The sequence below is a fragment of the Centropristis striata genome, chromosome 2 (assembly GCF_030273125.1).
Source record: "Centropristis striata isolate RG_2023a ecotype Rhode Island chromosome 2, C.striata_1.0, whole genome shotgun sequence".
In the NCBI taxonomy this organism is placed as follows: domain Eukaryota; kingdom Metazoa; phylum Chordata; class Actinopteri; order Perciformes; family Serranidae; genus Centropristis; species Centropristis striata.
The window spans coordinates 30,068,845-30,081,356 of NC_081518.1; the positions used below are offsets into that span (position 1 = coordinate 30,068,845).

A 12,512-nucleotide genomic window follows, 5' to 3' on the forward strand; every position below is an offset into this window, starting at 1 on the left:
CTTCATCTGTAGTTTAGATCTCTCTGAGTTTTGGGATGTAAATATTTGGGCTCAGAGTTGGAGGCGGTGGAGGAGTGGAGGGCAGTGACGTGGGTGCAGTACCGGCTGTGACCACACGTTTACTCCACTGACCTGCTGTGTGGACAGAGAGGGCGCTGTTTCACTCTGAAACAATGAGAACTCTCATTATGTGATGATGAAAAGGATTTAAACAGATCTTTGGCTGTGAAACTCCATTACCCAGAGTCCCTTGCGTCTGCAGCTCTCAGCACTGAGGCCTTCACTGAGCTGATCAGGTTTTAGAGGCAGCTTCATGTATTTTTATGAATATGTAATAATATTATATAATATTATTTCTGGTGTTAGCCGCTCTGTAGAGATCAAACTGTTGTAAAGATGTTTCTGCTCGTCCAGCTGTCATCGACTCTTTATTTGATTCCTGTTTCCACTGACAGCTTGATGAGTCCTCACACACCACACTACACTACACATACACGCACACCACACACAGTAACACACACACACAAACAGACACATACGACAAACTACACACACACACACACACACACACTGCAATCTGCACACTAACACAATAATGACTAACGATTTTACTCCAACAGTTTCCAGGTCAGTCAGTCTGTGTGTGTCTGTGTGTGTATGAGGGGCATTTTATGCCAGGGAACTATACAAAATGCCTTAACCGCGTCGCCTGCGCCTGCATAAAGATGATAAATAGGCGTGCGTACAGGAACATGTATTGCGAGTACACCAGATAATGAAGGGGTGACGGGTAACAAGTGTCATGCCACGTGCGAACGCCTCTGCTCATCTGAATGTACAAATAATTATTTACTTTATAATGACGAATTTTGAGGTTAACAGCTGCTTCGCTTCACAATTCAACAGTCGATGTATCACCAAGAGAGACCGATGAGACAGTTTAGGCTATTTCAAGTCTACACGTGCACACGTTAAGGCGTCTGAAGCGTTGGCTTTAAGACAATAACACACGCGCGTTAACGCCTGTAACGCATGTACGCCTGTAACAGTATATCAGGACTGGACCATTGCTCAGGCGCCAAACTGAGGAAGAGGCTGTACTGTACGCATTTACACACGAGGTCACCTGGATCATCAGGACCTGACAGAACTTATAGATGAACCCCAACAGAGCTGTCAGGATATTTTTATTTTTGAAGTAGTTGAAATTATTTTAATTATCCCTTTCACCCTTCACCAAAATGTGTCATCATAAAGTAAATAATTATTTGTACATTGAGACGAGCGTGCATCAGGCGTCCGCTACATACATGACCCATCGCTATTTGATTTCCACACACACTACACAGCGTGTCTGTACGCTCATGTAGAGTTGTACTTAACAGTCACGCGGGTCTTCATGTCACATATTTGAGGCGTAGTTCACCCGTCACGTGACGCTTGTCTGTCCATTGAAAGTGAATGGAATTTACACGCGCACGTTAGAGGTTTGATGTCATCGCATAGGCGATGTACACGTGTTTTAGTATAGTTCGCTTGCATAAAATGCCCCTCATAGTGTGTCTGTGTGTGTGTGTGTGTGAGGATCAATGCTGACTTTCAGAGCTTCAGACTCAGTGTCAAAGAAATAATTGGTATTTTCTGGAGGCTTTAAACTTTCAGCTCTGACTGTCTGCAGATTCTCCAAACAAAACTGAAATTCAGATCCGGAGAAATAAATTAAATGAATCCATTAAAATAATCTGCAGTAAACAGGCTGAGTTCATCTTTCTGAATCCATGAGAATATTTGGGACCAAAATATAGTTTAATGCACTGCCATTTTTTGCGATTTTTATTCTATTTTTCTCCTGTAACATCTTCTGTGTGTCTTTGTGTCTGTAGATTTCTCCTAAATTCACCAAAAATTAGCATTAGATAATGCTTTGTTTGAATATTTGATTGTTTAACGTATATAATTTATATAATATTGTCAGTAATCAAATGCAAAAGTTACAGGATGACATCTGGTTAAATTTGACGCTGTTCATCTGTTGTTTCCTCACGTTCCAGTTGTATTCTATATTTTCTATATCTTTATTATTCTGAAAGTTTTTACTGTTCAGATATAATTCACAACTGGATTAAAATGTATCATTTAATTACTAAAAACATGCTGAAATATTGTTTTGTTTTTCTACATCTGGCTGTTGGCAAAAAAACATTCTGATTAAAAATAACATTTTATAAAAGTTGTAATTAAAAAAAAAATTATCTTAATGTCATTATTCAACAGGAGAAGTTTGTTTGTTTGTTCAGAAACTTAAATAAAATATTGAGATTTTTAGTCAGTAGGCATTAAATGGTCACTTTTGTACTCAGGTACAAAACGTTGACAATTAAATGTAATAATCTACAGATAAATCTTATTATTTGATTTAAATTAACTGTCATTTGGGCTCATTAACCCCCAAAAATAATGGACATCGTGTGTTTTTAGCTACTCCACAGCTGTCAGGAAGGTCTTTAAACTTTTTTAATTGTTTATTTTAATAATTTAATAATACAGATGTCGAGACAAGGAAGATTTACAGAACAACGCTGTGATTTGTTGGTTGTTTTCAGCAGCTGATGTCAGCTTGGGATATTCACACAACAAACTGGATGGAAACAAGAATTTATTGATGTTTTATTTGGAGGATTTTCTCAAAATCTGGTTAAAATTTCCACTAAAATTGTTGGAAACACATCTGGTGACAGATTTAAAAGTAGAAAGAGTCCAAAAAGGAACAAACAACATGTTTGAAGCTGTAAAATGTTTGTATTATTCCTCTTTAGTGACGAAGGATCAGTTTATTGTCTCAGTCAGTTCACGCTGCCGGCTGACAGGAGGCGCCGCTGAGCCTCGCGCTCTGCTGCAGAAACCAATAGTATGGCTGTATCCCAAAGTCAAGGATCCTTCCTTGGTGGGATCCTTCCTTGACAGCTTATGTGTCTGCAGACCCGCAGACTGCAGTAGATTCTGACCCGCAGTTCTAGACCTCTTGTATTTTGAGACAGTGCCCCCTACTGGACGGATGTAAAACTGCAACTAAATCAGCATCTCCAAATCCCCAAAAAGAGAGTGCTTAATTAATCAAAGTTAATATTTTTCAACCGTTTTACAGATGAAATGATTTACACATGAACAAGGCCAAAACCAAATAATAGACAAAAATACATTTCGGATCTTCTGCGCTTGATGAGCTTAATTTCTGTCCAATAAATCTCTAAATATATGCTATAGAGTAGCCTGATATCAATGTAGTGATATAAACACACACACACAATATGAATAATAAAGGGAAAAGGTGTACATACATACATAAATTCATCCAAAATTAAGTTTTTGGATAAAGTAAACTAAATGCCAACATAGCCTAAACAGTTTCATGCTTGTATGAAAACATAGGCCCATACATGTTTTTCTCATATCACCCACTTTATTGCTTTAATCATTTATTCATGTTTAATTTAATGCACATGCTAAAAACATTTGTCATCGGTTTCATGAAACAAAAGTTAGTTTGTAATGCTTTCAATGAAATAGGGGGAGCTGTCGCAAAATACAAGGGGTCTAGAACTGCGGGTCTAAATCTGCAGTCTCCGGGTCTGCAGACACACCCTCCCCACAGAAACAGAGACTCTCAGACTTCAACTCTCAGGTCTAAAACTACAGGAAAAGCTTCAGGAAGCTTCTTGGAGCTTCAGGAAGCTTTTCTTTGTGTCGACAGAAAACAAGAATAGGCGGGAAAACAGAAAGAATGCACGACAGGAAGCTGCTGATTACTGACAGCAGAAGAAGAAACACAGAATATATGAAGCTGCTCAAGGAAATAAAGAATAATGTTTCTGCTAAAAAAAAAAAAATCTTTATGACGGCGAATTGGTTGGAAATTAACTGTAAATAAACAGTTTTTCCATCATCACAGGTTCATTGTTAGGCTGTTTAAAAATACATTTTTTTTATCACAACTTATTACATTTTCTCAATTATATTTCATGGTTTTATTTTTTTTTTATATTGTGATTGGTCAAAGTCAGACGTGAGTTCAGCTCAGTTAAATCTATGATAACCACTTAATATTAATAAATTAGAACATAAATATAAAACATAATAATAATAATAATGATCATCACATAAAAACAATGGAAATATTAACGCAATAACATTAAGTGCATTATGAGTCTATTTTAAACTGAAAATGAGGGTAAAAACAGTCATAAACAAAAACAAGAAGATTTAAGATAAAACAAACAAAGAAATCTGAGATAAATTATTATAGTATGAAAAAAACAAGTCTCCCTAACTATTTATTTTATTTATATTTTTATTAAATTATATTAAATTTAGCTGTTTTAATGATTGTATTGTTTAATAAAAATAATAAAAAATAGATTAAATAATGATAATAATAATAATTATTATTATTATTTAAGGTTATGAGGTTGAGACAGTAAATCATTAATATAACTCTGCATATTAATAATTATAATATTCAGCATATATTAAAAAGAAAATAATTTTAGTTGTCACATTTATGCAACAAAGCGACTCGAAGTTCTTCACATAATAACATCAGAAAGCATCAAGTCAGTTATTTATAAATTTAATTTTCACTGTTTTAACTGTAAAGCCGCTTTGAGTACCATGTGAAGCACTCTATAAATACAAATTATTATTTTTATTATTATTATATTAAAATTATCAATAATAATATTAAAGAAATAAACATGAAAGAAGATTTTATACAACTAAAAAGTGCTGTACAGTTATTAAAATACAATAAAAAAATTAATATAGATATTAGTAACTTTATTTAGTTATTTATTTAGCTTTATTTAAAGCGCTCTTGAGTATCTGATAAAGATCGTTGTAATTATGAGTTTCCATTCACAGAAAAGATCACATTAATAAGAACACACGAACATTTCCTCCCTCTCTCTCTGGTTGCTGCAGTCTGTCCCGCCCTCGCTCTATAAATTTACTCGGGTTTTTTTCTCGCCCATGCGCGCTCAGCCCCCTCAGTCCCCACATGTCCGACGGCCAGTGAAGGCAGCACAGCCAGCCAGTCAGCAGCGGAGCGACACGGAGACACGCTGCAAACACCGGAGATACAGACACACAACCGGAGGCGTTAACGGTTTAAATCACGGTTTAGTAAAGTTTAATTTGAGAGAAACTGGGAGGATTTACTGACAGACACACAGACAGACGAGAGGAGCAGGAGGAAGAGGAGGAGGAGGAGGCGCTGCTTGGGACCAGAGGTAAGGGAAAGTTTGCCGTCTTCAAACTTTTTTTTTATTCCTGAGACTCCCGGGGCTCTGAGTTCTTGTGGGTCGGTGTTTCGGTGTTTTGGATGTTTTCGGGTCGCTCGTCCTTTAAATGTTGAGTGATTTTTGTCTCTGTGAGCGTCTCTTTTCATGCGGCCGTCCAGCAGCTTCCACCGATCAAAGAGCCTTTCTGTGTGTGACAAAAGAGCCGCAGCAGCCTCACCTGGCGCGCGCGCACACACACACACACACACATATACACACGCATACACGTGTTTTTTGTGTCCTGCTGAAGCCTGAAAATATTTCCTGGCTGACACCGTTCAGGAGCTTCATCAGCATCATAAAAATCACATTAAAAAACATAGAAAAGCAGAAAATGTTTCCCCTCATATGTATACATGCATATGTTTTGTCATCACCGATCAGTTCATTGTCGAATAGTCAAATATTTAATTATTGCTTATTTTTCAAAATAGAAATATTAAATTCATTATAATGCACTGCATTTGAGAAGCTGAAACATCAAATATTTTTGCTGGAAAAATAACCCAAAAAGCAAGTGATTGACTAATTATTGCAGCTTTAATTCTTTAATTGTTTTAATAATTTATTCTAAAAAATTAACTTAACTCTTTAAATGTGTTTTTCCAGACCAACATATTCATTTTAACAAGCTGAAACTTTAAATATTTAGCATTTTTTTACACACACACATGCTGTTTGTGCCCTGCTGAAGCCTGAAAATATTTCCTGACAGTGTTAAGGAGCTCCATCATAATCATAATGTTTCCCCAGAATATAATAAAATCACATTTTAAAAAAGCAGAGAAAAACAGCAGATTTTCACATTTAACAAGCTGAAATTTTAAATGTTTAGCAATTTTTACTTTAAAAATACCACAAACGAAGAATCATTATCAGAATGATTAAAATGAAATAATTATCGGTGATTAATGGGTGATTGCTGCAGCTTTAATTATTTTGCTTTAAAGTTTATTTTTTTTGTAAAATTCTATATTCAGTTTCATGTAAGAGAAGAAATAGCAGCAAATTCTCACGTTTGAGAAGCTGAAACATCAAATATTTTGCATATTTGCTTGGGGGGGGAAAAACCCGCTAAAGGATGAATGGACAGTCAGAATTCTTTCTGATTAAAGAACTAAAATATTTATTAACTCATCGTCTTCAGATCTCTGTTCTCTGTGATGGACAGAAATAATTTTACTAAGATTATAAAAAAGAGAAAAACAGCAAAAAGTATTTATGGGAGATGAATGTGTGCATGTTGCATTCAGGGACAAGCAGCTTTTCAGCCTCTGTTGTCCTGGCTCACTTCCTGTCCTCAGACTCTGTTTCCTCCAGCTGCTGTGTTATTCTCTGAACTCGGGAAAAGTGAATCGACTGATTCTCAGATTCTCCAGCGGAGTTTATCTCTGATCTCTGAACTGTCGGAGTGAAACACATGTGTGTGAAAAGCAGATGTTGTGAGGACTTTCACTTGGCTTCCTAAAAACCCTGATCTAGATCCAGATTCTGGACCTGTTCCAGATCTAAACTCCAGATTAAGCTGCAGACAGCTCGGAGCGAAAGACGCTGCTGGACGTCGTCACTCTGCAGGATTTATGTTTTTTTCCATCCCACTGTCCTCATGAGGACATCTGGGACGCAGACACTCTCTCTGGTTTCCTGTGTGTGTGTGTGTGTGTGTGTGTGTGTGTGTGTGTGTGTGTGTGTGTGTGTGTGTGTGTGTGTTTGTGTGTGTGGCTGGCTGCAGGGTGTGTCTCTGCTGACTGACCGCTGCAGCAGAAGACGTTTCTATAAATAAACCTGGTTTTGTCTGCAGGTTTTTCTGTGTCGTGTCTCAGAGACTCGGAGGACATCAGAGTCCCCCATCAGGTCTGACTGACTGGAGTCACATTATGATTGTGTTTCTAGTTTCTGAGCTTATTTAGTGAACGTATCACCAAGTAGAACTTCTTTGCTGCACTATTAACTGAATGATTGTGTTCACATGCTGCTGCTACTGCTGCTGTCAATGATCGTAGCAGTGAATAAAATAAAGAGTTAATTTATGCTTTATTTCTGGAGAAATCATTGAGGGCAACCCCTCATTTACAATGATGTCGAAAGTACAGAGGAAACACAATGAAGAACAAACAGACAAAACACTTGAAAAAACATTAAAAACAGTTGCAGTGAAAGGCAGAGTTATTGGTTATCATAGTTTAGTTATTGGTCATCATAGTTTTAAACTGGCCCATAGTTATTATTGTGTTGAGTTTGAGTGAATGTTGTCGGAAGTTCCAGATGCAGCAGAGAAACCACTGCAAAAAACATGAAGCCTACCAAGTATTTTCTTCTTATATCAAGCAATAGTATCTTAATTATATTGTTTTGAGTATAATTTACCTACTGAACATAGCTATGTGCTTATTAGGGCCTCGGGGCAATCGCACCGAGCACTGGTCCCATACAGCAATAGCTGTAGGGACCAGCTTCGCCCCGAGCACTACTGTTATACTGTGGAATTCTTCCTCTTCCTCTTTCGGACGCAATTTCGTCCCGCTACTAGTCCTACAACTTGAAGAGTTGCAGGACAAATTATATATCAAAACGTGCGGTTTGATTGGGATCGGTGTGCTATTACTTTTCTCTACAGAATACGAAAAACTGGCCAAAATTTTGCATTGAAATGAATGAGACGGACAACAAAAAATGAACGAAAAAGACCAATAATTGGAGATTTTTAAACGTCTACTTCTCAGGCATAATTTCACCTAGAGACTCCATTTAAACTTTAAACAGTAGACACAAGTCTTGTGTATTGGTGTATTAATCCATGTTTCGATAGGTCATATAGTTTTTTATCAATCCCTGTTCAATGAGCATGATCATTTTTGGAGAAATTCTGAGATTATAATGGGTGTGTATTGCACGGAATGTTCGTGTCACAGTGTGTGACATCATCGCCAGAGTGTAGAGGGAGAGGTAATACTGTCAAAAAATAAATTTGAAAACTGAGCTCCAGGCCGCAAATTCCACTCTACAGAAATAATGTATACATAGAAATGTAGGAAAATTTGTCTTCTCACTCACGATCCTCTGGTAAAGTTGTCAGAGTTATAGTTTGGGCGTACGACGCCCAGATGCGCCACCAAAACCACCAACAGCCTCATTGGTTCCCATATTAAAAACGCAGGGAGATTTCTAAAAAAAGGAAGATGGAACAGTTTTTTTAGATCGCTCTAACAAAGCTATTTTTTAATTTTTCTTTTAAAAAATCCTATGTAGGAAGAACTCGGGACGCTCAAAGTGAAGTCGGATCAATGATAGGTATTATGGTTTTGCCAAAAATGCTTTCTGTTCGAGGCCAGAAATTCCAGTCCACCTCTGGCTGCTGTCACTCTTTCATTAACAGGTGTCAGTTAATTCTGTCGATTGCTTTGATCTGATTGCCTTTGATCTTTGATGTGATTACAGTTACAGATACACACACACACACATGCGCGTAAGCACGCACACTCCTCACACATGCATACACATGCTTCAAACACACGCACGCATGCACGAACACACACACACACACACACACACACACACACAGTAACTTTATGTGATTTTAATTACACACACACACACACACACACCGGCAGTAGCCCCCGTGGCCCTTTCAAAATTTCCCCAGAGGAAATTCTCTAGTTTGATTATTATTATTATGTGCTTATTTTTTTAATGATCTTGTTTAAAGACTTACATTGTGAGCTTTTCAAGATATTCCACCGTTTAATATGGTGAGCAGTTACCTAAAATATTGGCTCCAGTTGAGTTTTAGTTGCATATAGGTTGAATGCTATTTCAAAAGCATTTTCTACCACTAAAACATGATCGTTTCAAGTATTGCTGGCTTATTTTAATGTCACTACAGTTGGACTTTTCAAGCCACAATTGCTCAAAATAAGTATATTTGTATCTATTTCAAGCTATCATTGGTTTTTCCAGTGCCTGGATATTTTTACTTATATAAAGAATTCTTACAAAGAAAAATTTACTTACTGCACTGGCAGATAATTTTACTTGTTTTGAGCATGTATTTTCTTAATTCTAGTTATTTGTTTCTTATTTTTTGTCAGTTGTTTTTTGCAGTGTGAAAGCAGTTTTTCCAAATTTAGTATTAGTCCGGGGAACATTGAGCATCAAGCGATCACTAGAGCATGTTGGATAATTACTGTATATACTATCAGGATAAACAATAGTATCGTATCGATGTTGTTTTAGTTTTATAACGATATTAGGGCATAATAAGTTCATCCTTTTCCACAACAATGAATTTTTAAATCTGGAGAATATTAAACATTGGAATTGAAATGTGGAAAAGAAATATTAAAATATCCTAGAAAAATAAAACATAAAAAAATAAACTACAAACAAAACAAATGAAATAGACTTTCAGGCTATTAACAAAACATTGCACTGAGATAATCATTATGTATTATTTTCTGAGTGTTTCTGTCTGTTTCTGACTTTTTTCGGTCTCTTTCTGACTATTTGTTTTTGTCTGTTTCCGACTGTTTCTGTAAGTACCATATGAACAGCTGGAATGGCTGCTTGGGAAATATAGGTTTTATTTCAGCAGTTCATACTGCCTGTCAAACATTTGCAGCTTTACTTTAAACACCAAACGGCACAAAAAGTAAATATATTGAGTCCAGAAAAAAACTATTGTGTCCATTTTTATAAATCAAACGATAAGTTGATATAAATAAATAAATAAATAAATAAGTAAGTAAATAAAGTGCTACAAGACAAGTTAGTAGCTTAACTGTAGTTTCTGTTTAACAAAAAAGGATTTAACTCTTTAAAAAAACTGTCTCTCTGCATGATCCTTTACCTCATGATGTCTGACACGTTTATAATAATAACACTCTGACTCCGTTTGTGGCACTTTGAGCTCAGCTTCATTCCAGCTGGGACTCTGAGTTCTCTCTCTCTCTCTCTCTCTCTCTCTCTCTCTCTCTCTCTCTCTCTCTCTCTCTCTCTCTCTCTCTCTCTCTCTCTCTCTCTCTCTCTCTCTCTCTCCTCCTTTCTTTCCTCTCTCGCTCTCTCCTCCTCCTCTCTTCCCCGCCCCCCCCCCCTCTCTCTCTCTCTCTCTCTCTCTCTCTCTCTCTCTCTCTCTTCCTCCTCCTCCTCCTCCTCCTCCGTCTGCAGCTCTGACTGTTTTCCTGAGAAACATTTCAGCACAGACCCACCACAGACAGTGTGATGTGTTCACTGTCTCTGGTTACAGTGGGAGTCTCCAGCTGTGTTTCCTGCAGCTGTTTGTGCTTTCATAGTAAAGTTATGTAACAAACACAGAGCTGCAGTGTTACTGACTGTTTTCCTGAGAAACATTTCAGCACAGACCTGTCACAGACATGGTGGTGTGTTCACTGTCTCAGGTTACAGTGGGAGTTTCTGGTGTCCATCTGTGTTACCTGCAGTCTGTTGTGACAGAAACCTGCAGCAGCTCTCAGTCATTAAACATTAACTGGCTGTTTGCTGCATGTTGAGTTCAGGGTCACAGCTGATGTTTGAGCTGATAAACCTGCAGGTTGGTTCTCTCCTGGTTCTCTCTCTGTTTCTGTTCTTGTGTCAGTTTGTGATCGCGTGTTTCCAGTTTTCTGTCAGTCAGAAGCTGTGAGTGAATCAGATGCACGAGGTGCTCCACGCTCTGTGAAATGTGATTTACCGCTGCAGAGCTTCAGACTGAGTGTGAATCTGTGAGAAAAGCTGCAGACGGAGCAGCAAGACAGATCGAAGCAGAGAGCTGCAGTCTCAATAATGAAATCTTTTTCTGTTAAAATGTTTATTTTTAGAGTGAGAGCTGTGGCTGTTTGTTGCTTGATCAGCTTTTAGTTTGAAACATCTCTTGTTATCAGACTTTTTCACTATTTTCTGACGTTTTATAAACACGACAATTCATTTAAATTAGTATTAAACATCATTTTTTAAATTATTTTTTTAAATGAAACTTGTGATCAATCAGCAGATGAATCCATAGTTGCAGCCTCAGTGTCACCATGTCACATTTCACATCATATTTAACAACAGCTAGTTTCATAAAGTGTTGTTTTTTTTTTTGGTCAAAATGAATCCAAACCGTCCACGTTATCACACCAACAGTGATTGATCTCTCTGGACTGGTTGATGATGTCACAGCGAGGGATTTTTCTCTCTGCGGTTGTTGATGTTGACTTAAACCGTGCTGTGTGAGCTGCATGAAGTTTCTTTAGCACTTATTACCAGAGGTGGGACCAAGTCATTGTTTTACAAGTCACAAGTAAGTCTCAAGTCTTTGCCCTCAAGTCAAGTCCCAAGTCCTACAGTTTGAGTTTCAAGTCCTTTTAACAACAGAGTAATAATATCTACACATATCAGGTATGCTTTTGAAATCTGTATTTATTCATGAAAACTTTTTTTATGCAAGAACATTCTTCAAAAATTTGAAAAAAAAAACAAGTGCATAACAAGCAGACTGCACTAAAAACTAGTTCCACAAAAGTGTGTGTGTGTCACAATAGTTACTGTATCGACTTATCATTTGATACATAAAAATGGACATGATAGTTTTTTTTTTTCTCGACTCAATATAGTGACTTTTTGTGTTTAAAGTAAAGCTGTAAATGTTTGACAGGCAGTACGGTTTGCCAAAAAAAAAAACTATTTCCCAAGCAGCCGTTCCAGCTGTTTGTTATTTTAATAATAAAATAATATAATACATAATGATTATCTCAGTGCAATGTTTTGTTAACAGCCTGAAAGTCCATTTTATTTGTTTTTGGTTGTGGTTTATTTATTTATGTTTTATTTATGTAGGATATTTTAATATTTCTTTTCCACATTTCAATTTCAATGTTTAATATTTTTCGGGATTTAAAAAATTCATTGCTGTTAAAAAAATGTAACTTATTATGCTCTAATATCGTTTTAAAACTAAAACGACATCGTTACGATACTATCGTTTATCCTGATAGTTTTCTGGGAAAATATATCGTCCTAAAAATGTGTTAAAAGGTGACAGGCCTAGTTGGATGGATGCTGTTGGATCAAAATAACGTAGATGGAATTTGATTGGATGTTGTGCCGACACACACACACACACACACACACACACACACAGATGGAACGCTCCTCAGTAACACTTTTTAATCTTTGGGTTTTGAGGAAAGTAGCCAGTCTTTT

At 36.9% G+C, this 12,512-nt stretch overlaps 1 protein-coding gene across 1 annotated transcript in view; it reads left to right on the forward strand.

Annotated features, from left to right (window-relative positions):
• The first annotated feature begins 5,050 nt into the window (after positions 1-5,050).
• The window catches only part of kifc3 (kinesin family member C3), a 69,076-nt gene continuing 61,614 nt past the window's right edge, over positions 5,051-12,512 (forward strand). Inside the window, exon 1 of the mRNA XM_059348690.1 lies at positions 5,051-5,285. The gene's annotated coding sequence lies outside the window, so the exon portion shown is untranslated. The remainder of the gene's footprint in view (positions 5,286-12,512) is intronic.